This window comes from Castor canadensis, chromosome 3, assembly GCF_047511655.1.
Source record: "Castor canadensis chromosome 3, mCasCan1.hap1v2, whole genome shotgun sequence".
In the NCBI taxonomy this organism is placed as follows: Eukaryota; Metazoa; Chordata; class Mammalia; order Rodentia; family Castoridae; genus Castor; species Castor canadensis.
This window is the reverse complement of record NC_133388.1, coordinates 6,349,348-6,356,607: the sequence shown is the minus strand read 5'-3', so window position 1 is coordinate 6,356,607 and position 7,260 is coordinate 6,349,348. Positions and strand designations below refer to the sequence as shown.

The window sequence follows — 7,260 nt, the reverse complement described above, 5'->3', positions numbered from 1 at the left end:
ATCTCCAAAGACTTTCACTATCAAGCAAGGTAAAACAAGTCACAATTTTCAAGTAAATGAGTTTTTTTGTGTTGTTTTGTTTTGTTTTGTTTTAGTGCAAGTTCCAAGGAAGACTAAGGCAGAGCAGATGATAGGAGAAATTATTAAAGTAGAAAAAAAAAAAAAGAACTGATGAGTAGATTAGGTGCTAAGAGATAAATAAAGAGTTAAGTATGTGAAAAATCCAACACAAGAAACCAAGCCCCAGGGATCTAGTGACTACAAAGAAACAGCCATTAACCAAAATTTTAAATTACACAAGAAATGAAGCAGATACTCAGGCAATTTAGAAAATGAACAAGGAATTACCTGCGTGATTGTATGCTAATAAATCAGAGAAAGCAGATAAATTGCAAAAGTTGACATCTGAAAAGCAAACAGCATGGGTAAACCCTTATCCCTGTAAACTTTTTTTTTTTTAATAGAAAAGAATTATTTCCAAAGAGGTTTCAGGTTCAGGCACTCTTGTTGGCGAGATTTGTGAACTTTTAAGGCATGATTAATTCCAAGGTTACACACTCAGTTTTAGAAATTTATAAATTTGGAAAGCTGGTGGAGTAATTTTATTAATGTAGGGAAAACCTGAAGCCCAAACCTGAGCCATGTACTCATTGTGCGTTCTTCCGACTGCCTTAGATAGGCATCATGGAAGAAGAGGCTCCCGCCACCTCACACACCTTACACAGGCATTACAGGAAGTCAGCAGGGTCCTTGACCAGGACCTGAAGGTCTGTATGGGGCCATGTGCAGGGTCCAAGTCTTAGGGATTCCCACACTGATTCATCTGAGCAAAGCTTCTGTACCTGGCAGCATTTCCTAGGAGTGGCGCCCTGGGGAATGTCTCCTGGACCTCTGCTATTAGGCATAAAAATTCACTCAAAACTAAAACTGAAACACAGCAATAACATCCAGCTGTATGTTCAATCAACATGGGAAAGGAAGAGTGACTTAGTATGATACACTTAGTGAACATGGGAAAGAGGACAGTTAATACTTACAATACAACACACCAATAGGTCCCCAAATAGCATCTGAATAAATGTTAAAATACTATTCAGGAAAATAAAAAGTACATTTCTACTACAAATGCTTAGTAATTGGTAAAGGCTTCTAACTACTTTAAAGCACCATCCACTTAACTATTTAACAATTCTGTGTAATGTACATGAAAATAAAAACCAAATAATGCATTGTGAAAATATTTACAACAAATACCACGAACAAAGAGAGATGTCTTAAAAACATCACCATAGATGCTACCATCTCATATAACATTGGTGATGGCCAACTCATAAATGAAGGAGTACAAACCACTAGAAGGTGTGAGAAAGTATTCAACCCCAGACAGTCAAAGAGTTGCAAAATTAAGACACCACTGTTTTCCTCTTTCAGGTTGAAAAACATCAGAAAGAGCTTGTGTCAAAGCAATCCTCCAGCAAATGACAAATATGAACTCAGACAAAGCATAAAAAATCAACTCTCTGGAGTCAATGAGGCAGGCTTGTGCAATGGCTCAAGTGGTTGAGTGCCTGCTTAGCAAGCATGAGGCCCTGAGTTCAAACCCCAGTACCACAACAATAAATAAATACAGTAGAGAAAAGATAGAGTTATGAAGACACTGAAGCAGGAGGATAGGGAAGTACAGTTTGGTCAAGATGGGGTCGAGACTGACCAGACAAAATGTCTTAAAAATCCCACCTAGAACATGCCCCCGTCAGGAGACATCTGTATGGAAATATCGTTGGAACCTCCTTTTTGTGATGAACTCAATAGTCCTTATATCATGATCAAAAAAAAAAAAAAAGATTTTTGCACAGAAGGTCAAGTCCCATGAGCTGAGGGCTGGGGAGCCTGTCATTTTGAGACACTCCCTTACTTAAAATTTCATACATATGGACTGCATCTCGTGCATGTAATTCTAACAGATGCATTATGGGTAGGAATATGCACAGTCAAAAATAGGGTTATATAACATCCCCCTGTCAATCAAACCTGTCAATTGCCCCAGTCTCTAGATTTTGCCATTGTTTGCCCTTACAACCTATGAATTGCCCTTTAAAGAAAGATAGGGGCGTCTGTGCCACCTGGCAAGAGTCCATCACTCTGTCTTGCTGTGTTTCCTCCTGTCTATACTTTTCTTTTTCTTCCAAGAAAATTGTACTACTGCTTGCAATCTGGGTCTCTGTCCTACACTTTGTTCTGAGACACAGGGACCTGAGATCTCAAACAGTGTTATCTGAGACCACCCACTGTGACAACCCCAGAGATAGCTGAAGCAGACAGAGTCCTGGCCTTGGAAGAAGAGACTTCATGATTGAGATTCGTGCTTGTATGACACTGTCCCACAGAGAAACCCTGAACCCCACATGCAGGGCAGCAGAGTTAAAACATGCAGAAACTGCCAACGTCTGACTTGAGGAGTTGGAGAACAGAGTCTGGGGCTGTTGTTGGAACTAGAAACAGAGGGCCACACAGAGAGAAGCCCCAAGCTCCATAAAAAGGCTGCTTAAATCTGGCTGATAGGGGCTCTGCACAGGCACAGAAGTGGTTCAGAGTCGCCAGCATGGAGGTACAGTTGAAAGGCGAAATAACCAAGCAGGTTCAGCTGAAGTCCATGGCAGGGGAGGCAGAGCGTGAAGTGTGCATCTGGCAAAGCTGACTGCCTTCAAGAACAAGTAGCAACACACTTCAGAGACAGCAATCCAGATGTCTGCACATGTCACACAATGTCTCCTATAAAGTAACAATTACTAGAGTCATAAAGGGAACAAGCAGTCCATAGAAACCAACCTATGGTAGCAAATCTGACAAGAACTACCAAAAAATGCAGATCAATTTCTCCATGCATATAGACACACAAGTCTATAAACATAGGCAACATAAATCCAGTAATATATCTTTAAAAAGAGACCAACTGGTGTCTATTCTAGAAAAGCAAGTGTGGTTTACACAGTCCTTGGAAACTCATCTGCGTGACTCACTGTGTCCACATGAAGGAGAAGTTATATGATCATCTCAGAAGGATGCGGAAAGCACATGGTAAAACTCAACACCTGTCCAGAATCAGATGCCAGACTCTGTGCACACTGCAAACAGGGAGAGATTTCTTCATTCTGATAGAGGATATCTGCTAAAACCCTGGACAGAACAAACCTGGTCCTTAGAGTGAGAATGGGAGCAGTCCACCCTGAAACCCAGCACTGGCCCGGGCTGCGCTGGAGAAAAAGAAAGACACTTACAGTTCAGAAAGGAAGGCAAAGAGGGGCGCTTACTCACAGATAGGATTTCTTTTCATCAGTACATGTTAATTGCACAAAATAATGCATTTTATTATAGCATTTCATATGTATATTTTGATCACATTCACCCATCACTCTCTCTTGTCAGGTAAGACTTCTTTACGTAGAAAATCTTAAATGATCTAAGAAACGATTACTAGACCTAACCAGTGGATTTTGTAAGATGGAGAATTCAACATTAACATTCCCAAATCAGTTTATTACCATGTGCTTTCAGCAAACAATAAGAAAATGACATTCAAATAACAATTCCATTTATAATAACATTAAAACTAAGTTAGGAAGTTACCAAAAGCGATACTAGACCTCTATACTATAAACTAATTTTTTTGTTTAAAACAAATCCTTAAGAAAATGTAAACGTGTGTGTGTGTGTGTGTGTGTGTGTGTGTGTGTGTGTGTGTGTGTGAGGCTGGTCACAGAAGAAAAGAGGTCGGTATGATAAGGGGTCGGTATGTTATGGAGTCAGTACTGGTGAGGGCTCAATTTCTCCTGAGTTAAACTTCAGAACCAATGCTGTCCCAATCAAAATCAGAAAGCAGTTTTGTAGAAATTTTCAGATTGATCTTAAAATTTATTTGGAAGTGGAAAAGACCAAGAATAGAAAAGGAAAAATTCTGAAAGCAAAGGGCAAGGCTGGAGGAATTAGACTATGGGTTTCCAGGATTCCCTCTGAAGCCACAGGTAGACTGTGTGTTTTGGTGTAGGAGTGGACAAATGGTTGACTGGAATGAAATCACTGTCCTGGTATAGGCTCAGAGATCTGCAGCCATGGGGTTTTTTGGTTTTTTTTTAAGGTGCCCAACAGTTCAATGCAGGGAAGAAAGCACTCAACAAATGATGCCAAGCCACTGGGAGTAAACAGGAGCCTCATCCCATGGACACACAGAAATTGTTTTGAGATGGATTATGTAACTAAACCTAAGAGCTAATGACATCCAGCTTCTAGAAAAAAAAAACCCACGAGATTAATATCCTAACCTTGGGCAGGCATAGACGTCTTAGAAAACAAACAAGAAACAATTATATAAGAAAAAGTTAAATTTCGACCTCTACAAAAATAAACAAACAAAGCAACTTTGTGGTCTTCAGAAGACATAATTGAGAGGCCAGGTATGGTGGCTCACAGCTATAATCTTAGCTACTCAAAAGGATCACAGTTCCAGGCTCACTTGGGCAAAAAGTTAGCAAGACCCTCATCTCAACAAATAAGCTAGGTGTGATGTCATATGCCTTTTATCTCAGCTATGCTGGAAGCATAGCAGGAAGATCACAGTCCAAGGCTGGCCCTGTGCAAAAGTGCAAGACCCTATCTGAAAAATAGCTAAAGGAAAACAGGGCTGGAGGCATGGTTCAAGTGGCAGTGCTTTGGCCTGGCAAACACGAGGCCGTGAGTTGTACCACACACACACAAAAAGACATAATCGACCAGGGACACTGTGGGAGAAAGCATTTACAGCTCACAGATCTGGCACAGGACTCTCGCATGCAAAATATGTGAAGTCCTGCAAGCCAATAACAAAACACAAATAACAGTGAGCTTGCAAAACACAAGACGCAAAAGTATACAACACCAACAACCACCAGGAGACCTGAAGGAAAGCCACTAGGACATGAGATGCCCCTTCCTGTCCTTGAGGGTAACTGAAAACAAGCAAGTGTTGGGAGCCTGGTGTGCAGGGAGCCCTGCACACTGCTGGCCAGAGGGAAAAACAGGAAGGTCACTCTGGAAAACTGTACCTGGGCTTCTGGTGAAGTTAAATGTGGCCCTGCTATGATTCAGTCAACCTGCTCCCGGATATTTCCCCATAACCAAGAAAAAGAAAACATGCATCTGCAAAAAGATTTGTAAGAATGCTCCCAGCAGCCTTGCATAACAGCCCAACCTGGAAACAGCCCAACTGTCCGTCAACAGGACAGTGGATAAACAAATGTAATATGTATGCACAACGGAACACGATGCAGCAATGAAGATGGAGTGCTGATACCCCGGCAGCTGGGTGAGGCTCATAATTATTTTGTTAATCAAAAGGAACCAGGAACAAAAGCATGGGTTGTATCATATCACTTATGCAAAGCCCAAGAACAGACAAGTGTCATCATGGTGGTCGCCTAGGGGCTGGGAAATTACTGCAAGGGGGTACAAGGAAATTTGGGGAATGAGGACAATGTTCTATAACTTCATTAGGGTGATGATTACATGGGTAGAAAATGTTAATCGGAAGTCATCAAGTATTGCCCTAGAGCTGAATATAAACTTTTTCCTCTCTCCTTCTTCTGTGTTCTCCTTCCTCCTTCTCCTCTATACACACACACACCCTGAAGACATTGAACTGGTTCATAGGTTGTTTTTAGTGGTATTTTCTGCACAGTGTAGAATTGAGAAAAAGATAGATAGACAGATAGATAAATGCATATACTTGGCCCAGATGATGTGAACAAAGCTCTCCCCCTGCAGAACAGCACTGCCCTGAGTCTAGCAGGAGCCCTTTCAGAGTAGGTGAGGATAGGGTCTACGTGCAGGACAGAGGCCCCCTTGCTCTGGGCCTTGGGTGAGTTGGGGCAGCTGAGGGAGAGCCCATCAGGGATAGTGGGAGTTCCAGCAGTTGGGTCTTGTGGATTGCTCTGCCTGCCTGGCCACAGCCTTGCCTCAGAGGCAAGAAAGGGGGTCCTGGACTACACAGTGGACACTCACCCCGCTTTTGGGGCATCTTGATGGAGTATGTTGGATAAGCAGCAGTTATAACAGCTTCTGGGAGTAAAGACAGCAATGGAGCAGCAGAGGTATGTTGTTAATTGCCTGGGGTGTAGCACCCACAGGACTGGATCTGCCGTGGGGGACAGGAGCCCCAGGCACCAGACACTGCTGTGTGGGGGTGCTGTGTGAAGGTTTGGCCCCCTCCTGCTCTGGTAGCATCTCTGGGCCCCATCCACACTGCAGGTTCCTGAACACCAGATACAAAAAGCCTCAGCAGGCATCTGTGGTCAGGCCTTGGCTTGAGCTAGCCATGATGTGGGTTTCCAAGGCAGTCCCCAAGCTCCCTGGGAGTGGAGGCTGGGAGGACAGTAAAAACATTTCTGAGCCTGTCTGGGCTCCCCTGGCGGAAAGGAGGAGGGGGAGGGACTAGGTGTGCATAGGAGGAAGTGAAGTCTTTCCTCTGTAACTCTTTCCTCACCTGTAAATGGGGACACAGCTCCCGCGCTAGGATACGGTGGCTCATGGCTGTGACCAGGTCCTGGAGACCATCCTGTCCCACCAGGTGCTCACTCCAGCATCTCAGTGTCCTGCTGATTTGCTGATTGTGCCCTCCAAGTCTGTCCTCAAAGGCCCCATGACCACCATCGTGGTCAGCTAGGTCAAGGTCAGCTGCCCTATTCCTTCACCTGTGGCTCCAGAGCCCACCTAAGCAAAGCATCTCTCCCCACTCACATTCCTGTAGACTCTGACATTCACAGAGCAGCCTCAGTAGTTGTCCTGTTTTGAGGCTTCTTATTCCACTCAGAAAAAACAATTTGGTGATAGCATAAATGAGCACCTCTCCTATATCTGTTGCAAGAACACTTGTGTGTCACCTCTCCGAGCTGCCTGTCCTCCCCTGTGACCTGCATTTGCCTTTTAGACTCTGACTTGCCTTCTGCATCCTCCCCCTCCACTGACCAACTAGGGTGTAGCCTGGTGACCTGGGACCTGGCCACCAGCCAGCCCCCTATTCTTATCTGCCTGACTGTGTAACTTGGGTATCTGGCTCTTAACAAACGCATCGCCTCCTGCTCTGTAGCCCCAAAAGAAATGACTGATGAACTCAGTGCTCCCTGGACTTGGCTGCCAGAGACACTCAGCTGGTAGCAGGACATGTAATTGCCATATTCTAGGGCCCTTTGTTGTGGAACAGTCCTCTTAGAAAACACCATGCTCAGGAAA

General features: G+C 43.9%; 1 long non-coding RNA gene across 1 annotated transcript; it reads right to left on the bottom strand.

Moving 5' to 3' along the window:
* Positions 1-1,784: 1,784 nt before the first annotated feature.
* LOC141421467 (uncharacterized) lies at positions 1,785-6,924 on the bottom strand. Its single transcript, XR_012445991.1, has 2 exons — positions 6,515-6,924; positions 1,785-2,772 (listed from the first exon to the last, which is right to left on the bottom strand). It is a non-coding gene; the product is annotated as an uncharacterized lncRNA (long non-coding RNA).
* Positions 6,925-7,260: the final 336 nt, after the last annotated feature.